The 15,451-nt window shown below is 43.1% G+C and overlaps 1 protein-coding gene across 6 annotated transcripts in view; it reads right to left on the bottom strand.

Annotated features, from left to right (window-relative positions):
• The window catches only part of RABGAP1L (RAB GTPase activating protein 1 like), a 214,823-nt gene that overhangs the window by 191,659 nt on the left and 7,713 nt on the right, over positions 1-15,451 (bottom strand). Inside the window, exon 6 of one of the 6 annotated variants that reach the window (XM_090145951.1) lies at positions 14,895-14,991. The exons of 1 other annotated variant lie outside the window; for it this stretch is intronic. The gene's annotated coding sequence lies outside the window, so the exon portion shown is untranslated. Of the gene's footprint in view, positions 1-3,262; positions 3,443-4,530; positions 4,758-6,240; positions 7,027-7,767; positions 7,982-14,894; positions 14,992-15,451 lie in introns of those variants that run through there. 4 more of the 6 variants (XM_031595541.2, XM_031595544.2, XM_090145953.1 and 1 more) reach the window with 4 other exon arrangements.

The raw sequence follows: 15,451 nt of genomic DNA, 5'->3' as shown, positions 1-15,451 counted from the left end.
CTCTCTATTAAACACACTGCAAGTTTCAAGCAGGTAGTTTCTCCACAAGCTATTATTTCCCATTAAAAACACATTATGTAATGCAGAAGAGAGCATATGGAAGAGCAGTGTGATTAAGGCAGCAGAGATTCTGGGTGCCAACCTTTCACACACCTCACGGAGCATCACTTCAGACAAACACCACTGAAACACAAGAGAAATGGTGACTTCTTGCCTGCTGCTGCCTGCCTTCGGACTCAGTAACGTCCCTCTTCTTCAACATAACCACTGTCATAGCTCACATCTCTCCTCTGAAACCTGCAAAGTGCATTTTGGGAATAGCAAATTTCACAGGTTTAACTTGGATTTCCAGTGCTCTGTCCCTTAATCTCAGAAATTAACTTCATGCTCTCCAACCACAAATAGACAATAACATTTCTATTTCTCAAACACCGTTCAACTGTAATTAAACACTACACCTCTTTCATTCCATCAGCTGTCACAGACAATCCTGAGCAGTGAGTTCTTTATATTCTTCACTTACAGATTTTCCAGAATGAGAGAGCCTGTGAGTTCTGGTCAGACAGCCACCCAAGCTTCTAACGTGAAAAGATGAGAAGAGAATGGTTACTTTAAAGGCCGAGGTGAACTGAAAATGAAACCTCCTGGAAGTTAGGATAACTGCTTCAAATTGAGAGACTGGAACGTAGCGCAGCAAATGGCTTTAACTATTGTCTGCCTCAATCCTACGTGTGTTGAACTGGAATGGTACTACACAGAAACAAGCTTCAGCATGCTATCATTTTCATATTCTCATATCCCAATGCACACATGTAATTCTCTGTTCATTTTGTACATTTTCCTGTTTACTAAAAGCATACCTTGAACTCGACATTATCTCTATACTACAGCTGTGCTGTTCCTGCAGCTAAGATGACGTACAAGTATCATTTGAATAGAAAACAGTTACTTGAATTAACGAGCGACTGATCCAAAGAAAATATCCATGGCTATTATGTTAACTGCAAGATGACCTAACACCAAAACCACTGCTGAATGTGGTGGGAGGTGTCCTTGCCCTTAGCAGGGGGTTGGATCACGATCTCTAAGGCTCCTTCCAACCCAAACCATTCTATGGTTCTATGAAATGCTACTTGAATGCTACAGTGCATTCCTAATTCCTCTGCATGCTGGAAGTAAGATCCTCAAACCCCTGGGGCAAGCTCTTACAAAAATATTCTGAGATGCAGATTTACTGCTAATTCCAAAGGCTGTGATGGATGTTAGAAAATGAAGGGAAAGGCATAAAAAAATACAAAATTGTTCCCTTCACAGAAAAAATGATCTTCCACTGTAAGAACAGGACAATATGTGATCAGACACATCTGGTACTACAGTGCTCTGTCCTCACAGTCACATCAGGGGAAAGAAAGTAGTAATAAGCACAAAGGGAAGAAAAGCCTTTTCTCATTTTAAGTCTAAAGGATCAATACAATTTGTTCATATGATCTACCTCGATGAGAACAAGGTTTGGCCTCAAGAAGATCACTTCATATTCCAAATTCCAAACCATCCAAGTAGCTGGATGCATTATATTTCTAATTTAAGAAATTCACCAGCTTGCATTAAATCAAACAAATCCTGAGGGGCCATAGAGGTGTCTCTCCAATTGCTAAGCAGCATACAAGCTAGCACAACAAGCATTCTGTTAGGAGACAAGTAAATGTGCAGCACCTACGAGAGGTGGGGACACTATGTAACCTCAGAGCCAGCGTTACAGCAGGGAGAGCTGACATCACCCAGGAAAAGGGGACTGACACAAACCCACATCTCGTCGTTTTGATGCTGAAAGTTGTAAACTGAAATGTTAATTTGGGTATAAAGTGTTATTCTTGGAAGTAAAGCAGGGAAGTCAAAATGACAAAGGTGCCAAAGAAAAAACTCTCAGATCCATCACAGCAATACACTCTGAAAATTTCAATGTAACCAAGTCTTACATTTTTTATTCAGCTACACAATGAATGGAGATAGTAATTATTCTGATACCCTGTTTAGCAGGATGTACAGTAGGATATATTCATAGGGACTGCTCAGTTCTTTCCATGCTCACAGAAGCTACGAGACAAGCAAATGGTTTACAATAGAAGGAATCCTAATCCAAAATGCAAAGTGCAGACAGGTGAGCTTCAGCATCCTGCCACACATGGAAGTCAAAGGTGAGTCTCCATCAAGCCCAACAAAGCACTAAGAGCAGGGAAAAAAACCCAACCACCAGGTATTCTGAAGTCCCAGCAAAGCAGACAGTTTAACTGCACACTTACAGAGTTAAGAACAGATGTTATTTTGGCACCTTGTATATTCTGAAGGGGATACACAAAATAATGTGGCTACTTTTTTCCACAGTATGACCCCAGAAAGAATATGAGCACCAGAAACATCACAGAGGCCAGGGATAGAAACCAGGAGGGCATGCTGGAGGAAGGATGATCTGTGCTTGTCTTATTATACACTTTGTCTCCATCACACTCCTCCCTGACTACCATCGAAAGCTAGATATTAATCTGCAGTCTGACCCTCCTACAGTGTCAATTTCAGTCAGATAAAAGGGAAGCTGTAGGAGTCAAAGGCAAATAGAGAAGTCATGACAACTATGAGGAACTTCCAACTTCACGTCAGTTTTCTGGGGCTTGGCAACATACTTTAATGGGCATTTTAGTCAATCCTTTCCCCCACCTCTCTCCCCTAATAGTTTTTATACATATGTAGAGCAATAAATAGTTGACAAATAATATTTTCAAAACAGTGTATTGTATCAGGCACTGAGTTTTCAACTGCACCTGTAACCACTTCCACTTCAGTCTCAAAAATCATTGAGCAGTTATCTCCAAAATTACACAAATCTAGCTAGCACCTCTGTTTCTTGGGACTTTATTCAAATTATTCTTATTAAAGCATCAACAAATAGAATCAAGTATGACAGGAATAAGAAAAATTTTTGTGGTAGAGACATCTATGAGCAAAGGCAGCTTGCAGAAACTGACAGGACTGATATTTCCAAAGGCTGACCTTCCTTGCACTGCCTGATCTGTGCTCCACTTCAAGTCTTACCCCCAGAACAACCACTGCCATGCACAGAAAGCTCTCTTCTAACTTCACTGCTTCTCCATGCTCAAATGCTCACACACACACAGTGAAAATGCTGACACAAGCTACAGATAGCCCAGTAATATCTCAAAGATACAGGAGGTGAAGAATTGTCTAAAAAAGCGGCTACCTTACCCACCTTCTGTGCTGGCAGCAACACGCTGAAGGAGACGGGACACCTCCTGCGACTGGCTGCCCAATAACCCCAAAGGAGAATGGAGGATTGGAGCATCTCCTCCCAGCTCAACACTTGACTAGGCAAGTGCCTGTGTTAGCACCATCACTGCACAGAGAGCAGACAGGAACTGGCAGCTCAGACTCAGGACAACTATTACTTATGCTGCACTGCCACCAAGAATTCACTTGCCAGACCTGAGTTGAAAATAAGAGGAAATAATGAAAGTACATGCCAGAGAAAGAAGGTAAAACAAAGGCTTCGCAGAAAGGAAAGAATCAAAACCAGCCAGCACTTCTCTCTGCCACAGGCAATCCAGGTGATTCAGCCCAAGGTCCGAAAGGTTCCCCAAGGAACAGGCTGCTGTGGAATGCATGTCAGCATGCAGTGCTCACACTGAACTGAAAAGATACCTGGATGTTATTGAAGGACAAAGAAAAAACTCCAAATTATTTCTGCAAGCTTATTTTAACTATTTTGCCTGTTTCTGCACCTATTTCTAAATTAAAGTCCTGGACTTTTTATTGCACACAGAAACAAGCACACAAGGACAGTGCACCAGTTCTTTACAGTGTTAAGTGTGGGACATTTGTTGGACATACAAATATGTATGCACAACATAAACACAGTACACAAATGAACTCATCTACGGATCGGACACCAATTACTTCTTTACTAATTATTTCCATAAAAATACAGTATTTTACGTTGTTCTTTTCTTGTCCATCTTAATTATTATGCTGAAGTAGTCAACGGGAGTCCAGACCTCTGAGAAGTGCAGCAGCAATCAAGTAAAAATAGCTGATTTTAATTACTTTCAATTGCTTTCCTCCAAAGAAAGCACAGACTGCTGTAGGACTTATAATCAAAATACTAAAAAAAGATACACTTCTATTAACCCACTGTGCTAAATGAATGGTTGTACTGAAGAGTAATCCATGTATTTCAACACAACAACTTGCAAACAAAATACTGCTGTGTGTTGTTTTTTTGGTGTATTTTCCTAAATTACTATGACTTCTTGCTAAGATAGAAACCATGTTAAAATAAAAGGTGGCATCTCTCTAAATAGCAATGAAAGTTATTAAAATTTGTGTGATTTAATTGTTTAATGTCAGCCTTCAGAGTAAGAACCCTGAGCTCTCAATCTGGAGGTGGGATGTATTTGAAAGTCCAGAGGGAGCTGACTAATGTCACTGAGAGACAAAGCTGTGGAAGGCCACAAGACTGACCGAGGTTCCTTACAGCTGGAAGAAAGGCAAACATCACATCCAACTTCAAGAGCCAGGAGGAGGATTCAGGTGACTGCAGACCAGCAAGCACGGATCCAGACTACAAACAATGCCTGATCAGTGCAAGGGGATTGCTGGCTTACTGGATGACAGACAAGCAGTGGACACGGAAGACCATCAGTGCAGTCCCACGCTGTATCCTTAAACCCCAACTGGTGAGACAGGCACTGCAGAGAAGAGCAATATTGTTCTGAGGAAATTATCAGCAGTACCAACTCCATTAACAAGCAGTCACAGTCACATAGTCACATTTCAGGACTACCACTGAAGCCAGTACCTCTGAATGTCTTCAGACCCATTACTGAGGTCATTACAGAGTGCAACTTCAGCTGGCTCACCAATGAACTGGGCAACAGTGGTCAGGGCACAGCAGGGCAATGTGTTCAGGACCTCTGGCTATGCAGCAAGAACTTCAGTTTTAACCCTGTCTGCTTAGAAACATTAGGAAGATCTTTGTCCCTGCTATGCTTCCCATGGACAGGAAACATCCCTGCAAAAGAACAGGCTTTCTACAGAGGCCTTACTCATCTTTCAAAGTAATCGACTTAATTAAGCAGGTTTCTGAAAAAGATTCATGTATCATTTATATGGAGTCACAAACACACAACCAAACCACTTTATCTCTTTCAGCTTCATAGAGTGTCCTCCTGGAACACTTCTGACACCAAAACTAAGTGAACACTTTAAAACCCATAAAGGCACTTTCCAACACTCTCTACAGAAACTTTGTCTCTCTTTAAAGTTAAGAATTCAGAAAAAAAGATGAAAAACATTGATTTCAATCTCTCGTCAAATATTTCAGGCTTTTCTTATGAAGCAGGAATCTAGCAAAGGAAAGAGAATCATTCCAGCAATCCAGGTTACAGCAGCGGCTCCTTTAATACCTGTACTGGTATAGCAAAGATTAAGGCTGGAATAAATTATCAAAAATATAACTGTCAAAACAAGAAAAAAAAATCTTACAAAATATACTTACAACACCTTCGTCTCCTTTAAGAGGATAATTCTATGAAGCTTACTGTTCATATTAAAATATACATTTTAATTTTCACTTAGAAGGTCAAGATTAAAATTCATGGGGTGGAAGAGCACTTAGAGTAAGGATTAGTACAGCTGGTGGTCAGAGATTTAAAAGGTTCAACGTTGCAGTCATTTGTGCATCCCTTGTTCTGCTATACCAGGATTAAGAGTGCTGATATGGTGCATCAGCCCACTGCGCACGTAAAACGGGTATAATCTAATGACAAATTAGTTTTAACTGGAAATCAAGAGGTTTGTAATTACTAAGGCCAGTCAAGTCTGAAATAGCCTTTCATCTATAACAGAAATATAACAGAAATACAAAACAGGCTGATTATTTTTAAATTAGAGCTGAATAAGTTTACAAATGTCTCTATCTAATAATGCCCACGTCATTCTTTGCAATTAATGAATCGACAGCAGCTTTAGAGAGAAGAAAGGATAACCAAGGAGAGAGCAAAGATCCAGCTACTGACGTGGGCAAGCAGAATTAAAATGCAGAAATAGAGGTGGCTCTGTTGCTTAGAGAAAAACAAAAACAAAAAGCACCACCACAAACGATCCTGTGGCTTCTGGACCAACACATGCCAGCACACAGGAGCTCTTATCACCTTTGCTGTCATTTATTACCTTCAGCACAAGTGGCACTAGCTGGCACACACAGAGCAACTCCTCCTGGCAGCGGTGCCTCCTTACATCACCTCGGTGCCCCTAAGAGCATGACCCAGATAAGCACATCACCCTGCAGCTCGTGGCTGTCAGAGCCACAGCAATAGCCACACGCACCCCAACACACTTCTTCCTTTGGATGGAGTCAACATCTCTACAAGCAGACAAGTGAACTAGTTCAGGAAGTTGTTCTAACCATAAAGTAACCTGGAGGGGGGAAAAAGAAATAACAAGTACTGCTTTTTAACCAGTTCTCTGAACTCACTTCCTTGCTGCACAAGTCCCATTTGTTGACACAAGGGAAGAAGCAGCCCCAGCTCAGCTCATCCTCAATAGCTCTGCCATACACACCATGGCCTGGATGTTTTTGCAATCCTCTTACTAACATCAGCAAACTTAATCCGTGAATCACTTCTGAAAGGCCTGCATTCTATTTTTACCCAAGCAATCCTGCATTTCACTCTCACTACCTTAAAGAGAACACCGCGGAGCGCTTCAAACCATTCTGAATTAGCTTCAACTCCAGTGTGTGCTCAACGCGTGCCTGCATCAGTGGTCCCTTCAAGTTTCAACTGAGCTCTTAACACCGCATCACCCACACAGATGCACAGCACTGCCTGCAGCGCTACCCAGGCACAGGCACAACACGCAGAACCGATCTTTTCCCCCGGCACACATTCACAAGACGTGGCACATGAGTCAGGCTGACGCTACTCAGGACTTTGACAAGGTTTGGCCAAACAAAGCCACGCTATTCCCTAATTCACAGGGAGCGGATGATGCCTGCAGCGCAGCCGCCAGCTCTCTTTGCAGACAGAAAGACTGCTGCCCTTTGGAAGAAAATCACTAGCGAGAATACAACCTGAGAAAAGGAGAAGCGGTGCTTACCACGGGAGCTATTTCTTATGCCTTACTGGATGTCTTACTCTTAAGATTTTTTTAAAAAAGTACTGACGCTTTAATTTTTTTTTTAATCTTTTATACAAAAGCACGGACGCAGGTATCAGATCACCGCACGGCCGGCTCGGAAGGAGCCCCAAAGCCCCCCGGTGCCGCCCCGAACTCACGCTGCACAGCCCGCACTCCGTGCCGGGACGCGGCGCAGGAGAGCGCAGCGAACACAGCGGCACCCCGCAGCCGGGCAGCAGAGCGCCGGAGGACACGGATGTTTGTGCCGAGCTTCGCGCAGGGAGGCCTAGCAGGGAGCCCGGGGCATTAAAGGGGGAAAAAAAAAAAGCAAGCAAGCAAAGCGCTCGGAAGCAGGGAGATAAGTGTGAGCCGTGCCGACGGCGCAGGCTCGCGCTGCCCCGCTGCGGGCAGGGACTCGGCTTCCCTCGCAGTGAGGAGGGCACAGCGCGCTCCCCTGCCCTCCGCGCCCAACTCGACGCCGCGATCGCCCCGCCGCCCTCACGCGGGACACGGAGCGGCGGCCCGGGCCCGCTCCCTCCCCTCAGCCCGCGAGCCCCGCGGCGGCATCGCCTCTCTCACCGCTGCCGGCTCGGCCGTCCTCGGGGGCGCCTCCGGCCCGTCCCGGCCCGCCTCCGGACGCGGGGCGGCGGGCAGGGGAGGCCGAGCGAGCGGAACGCGGCGGCCGCGCAGCCGCCTCAGGGCCGGGCGAGCGCCGTCCACATTCCGGCGGCGGGAGGGGAAGGGAAGGGAGGGCAGGGAGGATGGCGGAGCGCGGCGGGTGGGGGCACGCGCGCGCCGCTCCGCTCCCCTCCTCCTCCGCGTCCTCCTGCTGCCGGCGGGCCGCGAGCGCCCGCTCCCGGGGTGGCGGCGCTGCCGTCCCCGGCACCGCAGAGGCCGAGCCCTCAGTGCAACAGCCCGAGCCGCGCGACCTTTCTCCCCCCTTTTAACGTGAGAAAGGCCGGCTGTGAAAGCGTCCAAGTCCCGGCTGCAGCCGAAGGGCAGCGACTGCCTGGGAGAGGCGGCGTTGGTTTGGTGCCGGCTCGCCGCGCTGCTTATCAGGTGTTTTTGTACGGTTAAATCAATATTTAATAGTCAGGTCGTAAACAGACGCCTACGTTTAGGTAAACATCTGCGCTGTTTGTGTGCAAATAACAAGAGGTTGTCCCAGTGGTTTCTTTCCTCCCCCTTGTATTCCATGTGGAACAAATTGCACTCAAATTACCCCATAACTCACACAGCCGCCGTGCTCTCAGCATCGGACGCAGCCCAGCAGAGCACGGCAGCCCTGCGCCTCGCTATAAAGCACAGCGATCACACAGAATGGCCAGGGTTGGAAGGGACCCCAAGGACCATGAGTCTCCAACCCCCCGCCACAGGCAGGGCCACCAACCTCCACATTTCATAGCAGCCCAGGCTGCCCAGGGCCTCATCCAACCTGGCCTTGAACACCTCCAGGGATGGACGGGGCATCCACAGCCTCTCTGGGCAGCTGTTCCAGCACCTCACCACTCTCATAGCAAAGAACTTCCCCCTGACATCCAACCTAAATCTTCCCTCCCTCAACTTCAAACCATTTCCCCTCATCTTGCAGTTATCTACCCTTTCAAAGAGCTGACTCCCCTCCTGTTTGTAGGCTCCCTTTAGGTACTGAAATGCTGCAATGAGCTCACCCCGCAGCCTTCTTTTCTCCAGGCTGAACAAGCCCAGCTCCCTCAGCCTGTCTTTGTAGTGGAGGTGCTCCAGTTCCCTGATCATCTTCGTGGCTCCTCTGGACCCTCTCCAACAGCTCCCTGTCTTTCTTGTCCTGGGGGCTCCAGACCTGGACACAGTGCTGCAGATGGGGCCTCACAAGAGCAGAGTAGAGGGGGACAATCACCTCTCTGTCCCTGCTGGCCACCCCTCTTTTGATGGAGCCCAGGATTCCATTTGCTTTCTGAGCTGCAAGAGCACACTGCTGGCTCATGTTCAGCTTTTCTTCTATCAAGATCCCCAGGTCCTTCTCCACAGGGCTGCTCTCAAGGACCGCTCCTTCCAGCCTGTATGGATGCCTGGGATTCCTCCGGCCCAAGTGCAAAACCTCACACTTTGCCATGTTGAACTCATCAGGTTCACCCAGGCCCACCTTTCAAGCCTGTCGAGGTCCCTCTGAATGACATCTCTTCTTTCCACCAATCACTGCAATGCACATTATGAGACAGAAATGAGATGAACAAAATGTAACTGTCAGCATGCTCAGGTGCTGCACGCTGCTGTGAGGATGTGAGCAGCACACAGCAGGAACTGAAAGTCATTTTCATAATCAGAAATGGTTATAAGTGGTGATCATTATGGAAAGAGTTTGCTCAGGAGGCACCAGTGGAGGGAAACTAACATTAGAGAAAAAAAAATGGCACTTACTGACTCCTGCTGAATGTTCATGGAGACCAAACATTGGATGCTGGTACAGTGAGGGGTGGTGCTGTGTTATAGTATATTTACAAGCACAGCATTCACATTCTTATTAATTGCTGGCAAAAATGCCTAGCTAACAGCAGTTGCTATATTGAAAGAAGTATTTTGCATTAGAGAATTTGCTCTATCAAATGGTGTCACTGTGTTCTTTGTATGTGTTGTAATTTCCATAGAAATAAATAGGAGATATTCCTTTTGGAGCAACTTATCTATTTGGAGAACGACAAAAAGAGGAAATAGAGAAGGACAACAAGGAAAAGAAGGGACCTGTTAGTAACCTGTGAACCAAAAAGATCAAATGTATGGTGCCTTAATTTAAATACAATCATACAAAGCATAAAGATTTGTAACACGATGGAAAGCATAGCAATAGCAGCAGAGCAGCAAAATCCTAGGCAAGTGAGGATTTGCACAGCTGTAACAGCCACAAGAACAGAAAAAAAAAGGAAAGAAGGTGGTTACTTTCAGAAGGCCTCAGATAAGCAGGGATCTCCAGCAAGATCCCCTGACCTCCAGTGCCAACCCTTAAATGAGGTCAGGAAGGGGTGGATCCTGGCTCCATCCCTACTGGTCACTCAGGTTCATTGCATACACCTGAGCTCCCCTGGGTTGGCCCTACCTTCCCACCAGGTGCTCCATCACTGCTTCAGGCCATGACTTAGCATTTCTGTTACAGAACTGATGACAGCAAGAGACTTGAACTAGCTGGATACCTCCTCAGAGAAGAATTTGGGAGACTATCTAGGTGACAGTAGTCATTAAGTAATGATTTGAAAGAAGGAACTTCCAGCCTGCATGTAAAATTCCACCATGCCAGATTCAGGAATGAGTACACTACAAAAAGTTTGCAGTTTCTAAAAGAAATATAGGGCCACAAACAGACCATCCCAATGAGAAAGAAGGGAAGCTGGTGAGAGAGAGCCGTGACTAAATCTAAACCATTTTGATGACTTGTATCTCTTGCAAAAAGATGTACAAGAACAGAATCAAGGTTAAATGACAAAAACTGGTGACAAAATGACTGTAGTAACGAGTAGGGGAAATTAGGAAGGTTAAAAGTGCTCACGTGCAAAGTGAGCCAGAGCAATCGAAGAGTCATGATAAAGCTAGTTTTAATTAACTGTATTATTATTATTAATTAAACTGTGATGTATCAAAAACAGATCATGAGATTCTGTTTTTGGTAAGGTTTCTGGTGCTAAGCCACCTACTATTCACATAAGAAGGTAAGAGGAGGATGGGCTGTGTGAAATTCACATATCATGATTAGAAGATGGCACTCAGGAGTAGTGTCACACGATTCACATACAAATGAGAAATTTCTCACAAGTGAGATCTCCTGATATTTTTGTCTTGAATCCCAAACTGCCTAATTTTAGGTGCTGCAATATGACAGAGAATATTTTCATTGTATTTATGGAAGATATCCCATCCCGGTGAGAGCTGCAAGCACTTCAGAAGACAGAATTGAACAAATCCTGACAAGCTGAAACAGAGTTCTAAAGTAAATAGAATGCAATTCTGTACAGTGAGAAGCTTACACAGTGCTGGGAATAATTGACTACAGAAATGTAAGCTGGAGACAAACTGGTTAAGCAGTTACTTCATAAAAAGAAGACTTCGTTCATAGCAGTGCACAAAAGAAAATGAGTCAGTAGAGATTTGGTGTTAAAAAAAGTGATTAGTTAAATACAGAAAAAGGCTATCAGGCACAAGAAAAGCAAAGTAATGTTTCTACTCCACTACAGTTCCAAATGGCTTCTGGTGAAGAAAACTTCTCGGTTTTGGACACCTCCTTTCAATTACAGAGAGTTCTGTGGAGAACACAAAGAGCTACCAGAACTGTGGAGAATTCACCCACTGAGTGTGACTGATAGAAGTGCAGTTGGATACCTGAAAAGTCTGCAAGGACATACGAATGCACAGCCTAAACAGTATGACAGTTTGACATAAAGAAAGTAGTCTGTATATGAGAAAAGTGAATATACACCAGCCCATCTGTTTGGCAAAGGAAATACTTTTTTGCTGCATAATAAACTCTCAGCCAAAGGCACTGAATGTCATAATGAGCCTTTCTTTTTTAGGATACCCAAATCCTCAAATTTACAATATCCTGTGAGGTGCAGTAGAAATCCTGAGGACACAGAGCATCCGTATGCTAAGGAAAAATAGTGTGGATTTTTACCTTGGTGAATAAAAATAAGCCAAGGTAAAAAATAATAATCAATGCCAGGCCTCTCCTGCATTATCCACTATGGGGAGCTGAAGGGTAATCTTGCTGGATAGATGGTTATAAAGGAATCCAGTTGTGCTCTTATAAAGTTCACACGTACTAACTTCCACAACCTGATCTCTGCAAAGCTCACATATAAATGTTTGTCTTGATAGAGGGAATACAATTCCACCTTCTCTGAAAGGTGATGATGTCATCCAGGATCTGCCCAGAATGGGCACCTCCTGCATCCGTTCCCTCTGCCACTGCATCAGGAACCAGGAAACTACGGAGTCTGCTTGAGAAAAAAGGCTTGAGGTAATTAATCTTATCCCTGTAAATTAGAGGAGGAAACTGCATATTTCAGAGCAAAACAACCAAATTTGGGGGAAGGACTGCCAGGAAAAATATATTCGATTCTAGGACATACCAGGAAACGCAGCTAGTATGGACAGAAAGGTCCCAGAAACTTTTTGTCTATCTTTGTATGTGTTTTTTAACATCTTTTTAAAACAGCATTCCCAAAATAAAAAAATAAACTGAAGAGAGTATTTATAATTGATCCTACCATGTTTTTCCTCCCACAGCTCAAGCAGTAGCATCATTACAAGGACCTTGCCTCAGGTCCTCACACTACATCTGAGCACATTGCCCTGATATATTTCTACACTGCTCTTATTGCTGGAGTAAGCTTTAAAATCCAGAAAAGCGAGTGATTTCTTACACGTTTAGAACTAATAGCATTGGAAATACTTGGGAATAGATTATGCAGTGACTTTTCTCTGCCTAGGGAGGTTTCATATCCTTAAAATCATAAGGCTAGAGCCAAATATCCTATGCCTGAGGTAAAATCAAGTCAAATTATTTTCAGTGAATAAGTAATTAATACTTTTACTTTATGGAAAGTATTTCACAGTTCAAATGCCTATTGAGGCTTTCTGGTTACAAGATATGGAGAAGTTAAGTTCGATGTGTTAAAAATGCTCAGCACATTGTCAAATTGTAATTAAATATTGACACAGCCTTAAATAAACACCGTGTTGAATTCTGTACACATAATCAAGAACAGAATATAGATAATCTATTTTATAATGTGAGTGTTGGTTTCCCATATTTGGTGGTTCAATAGCTCAGAAATGAGTTCACAAGTTATTTCTGACAGAACAAATCAATATGAATCCAACAGTGGATTCAATGGCACTGCTAAAGTGCCATCAGCTCAGTAACAGGCCAGCAGAACGAAGGGAGAAGCCTTCCTCGTTTTTTGGGGTTGGGGATGTAAAAGAAAACACAACAAGGAAGCTGCCTCCTTCTGAGAAACGTAGCTTTGATCATTTAATTAGTATTGAACTCATATTTGGTGGAAGAGTTTGGAAATGAAATCTTAGAAAGGCTATTTTTAGGCTTTAAGTACATCAGAGTAAAATTTTTATGTGAAATGAAGCTGGAAAAAATAGGTCACCTTCCTGAAAAAGCTGGTAAGGATTATATCAATCTTCTGAAGACCAGCAGAGACATGCTGCGTCATGTAACCTTTCCCTTCACTGAGTATACAATATAAATCCACTTGACAATATATGCTTTATGCAGGCTTTATCATCATGACCTAATCTCTCTCTATTTCTTGTGTATGGCATTATGAAAAAGAAACAATTGATTCTGAATCTGCATCCAAATTACCAAACCATTAATAGAGCACATGGAAGCTGAATCAGTTTTCCCTTACATATCTTGCATAACTTGTATGTGCTATGTTCCATAATCCATGTCACAGCAGGTGTGATCACTTCATGGCTAGTCATTATGTATCAATTAATTTAGACTATACCTAGCAGAGCTCGAGTTGCTCAGGTGAGGATAGCTCGTTATCAAAAAGATGAAGGGTCAACATCTATTTATTTCCTGATTCTTACATAGTTCTAATGCTTACATTTCATGCTGCTGCGTTAGAAGATCTCTATCTTGTTTAAGAAACAAAGTCAGATAAGTGCAAAAGTGAGTGCTAGGAAATGTTATCATGAGATCACAAAGGGCTTTTGTGTTTATACACATATATATACTATGTATATTCATAAGTACTCGTTTTATATAAACATACACCCACACAAACACACTGTGTATTGTACACATTCTCTGATATCTAGAAATGCTCTGTTGCCAAATCCATGCTCTCCTGCCTTTACAGCCAAGTGTCTTATTTCCATAAATGCCAATCTGTTGACTTCCTTCAGAAATGTGAGACATCCCCAAAAGTTGCTGTAAAAAAATGGCTTCTGAATATTAACATCAGAAAAGCTGTTGGAACTTCAGGCCTGTCTGTGGCAAACTGCTCCATTAGTGATGCCCTACAAAGATGTAAGTACTAAGACAAAAAGTAGGTCAACGTGGAGCAAAATGCAAAGAGGGGGAAAGGCTTCTGTGTTGCCGACATATTTCTGCTCAACAGTGTATTAATTATCATGAGAATTCCTGACTTTCAAACTAACCCTTCACCTGAAAAGCTCTGAACAAGAAAATTAGAGGTTTTGTGATAAACAGTTTTCTGAGGAAATTATCCATCAGTTGACTCCTCTTAAGATCTGATAATTAAACTGAGCAGCAATGGCTATAGGATTCAGTGATAATGGAGAAGCTGGTTAATAGAATGTAAATCTCCTTCAAGATACACAGAAAATCTGAAATATGTAGAGTAACTCAGCAGTTGTAATCTCATAAGTAGCAGAATCTGTGGTTGAAAACTTCCAAAAACATAAGAAGCAATAATTTACTACGCTACGCTGCAGCTCAATATTTAATAATCACATAAATTCTCTCTATCTGTTTTTGTTGTTGTTCGTGGTGGGTTTTGTGGTTTTTTTTTTAGCAGCTAGCAATGAAAGGTAGATTGAGGGTCAGATTTTTAGAATTTTTAATTGCATTCCAATGATTTTCCTTTAGATTTGTGAGCTTGAGACCAGTTCGTTTTAGTCTTTGTCTCCTGACACTTGTGTGTTGTGGCTCTTGGACCTCAGAAATTAGTGTATAAATATATGCCCACTCTTACCTGTTCTTCAGGGTTTGACTCACATATCCACTCTTATCTGTTCTACAGTGCTTGATTCATATGTCCACTCTTATCTGGTTTTAAATGTTTAACTCACCTGTGTGAATTAGAAACAGATTTATGTTGTCTATTTCATACAAAAATAAGTGTGCATATGCACATGTGCTTCCTTTGGAAGAAAATATAAGGAGAACTTTTTTTTTTTTTTAGTATTAAAATAGAGGACACTCCCTTTTTTCGCAGAGCACTGTATGTTAATAGAAATATTGGTAAGAAAAGCTGCTGCCTAAGAAAAACAGCAATAAACTGCAGCATAAACAAACAAAATCTAACTGCTGACAAGAAGTTCAACTAGAGTCAAGTTATTAAGACTGAAGACAGCAAGATGAATACCTCTTTCTTTCTGATTCCTGTTTTCATGTGTCTGTCAAGCAGAACCACTAGAAAACCAAAAGCACTGGAGATAATGCACCATGGATACTGTGGCTTTACATATAAGAATGAGAAATGTCCCTAACAGAACAGAAAGTGCACTTTTCAAAAACATGTTGGCTTTC

The sequence above is a fragment of the Phasianus colchicus genome, chromosome 9 (genome assembly GCF_987193195.1).
Source record: "Phasianus colchicus chromosome 9, bPhaCol1.hap1.1, whole genome shotgun sequence".
In the NCBI taxonomy this organism is placed as follows: domain Eukaryota; kingdom Metazoa; phylum Chordata; class Aves; order Galliformes; family Phasianidae; genus Phasianus; species Phasianus colchicus.
The sequence above is the reverse complement of the archived record's forward strand: the minus strand, read 5'-3'. Positions and strand labels throughout refer to the sequence as shown.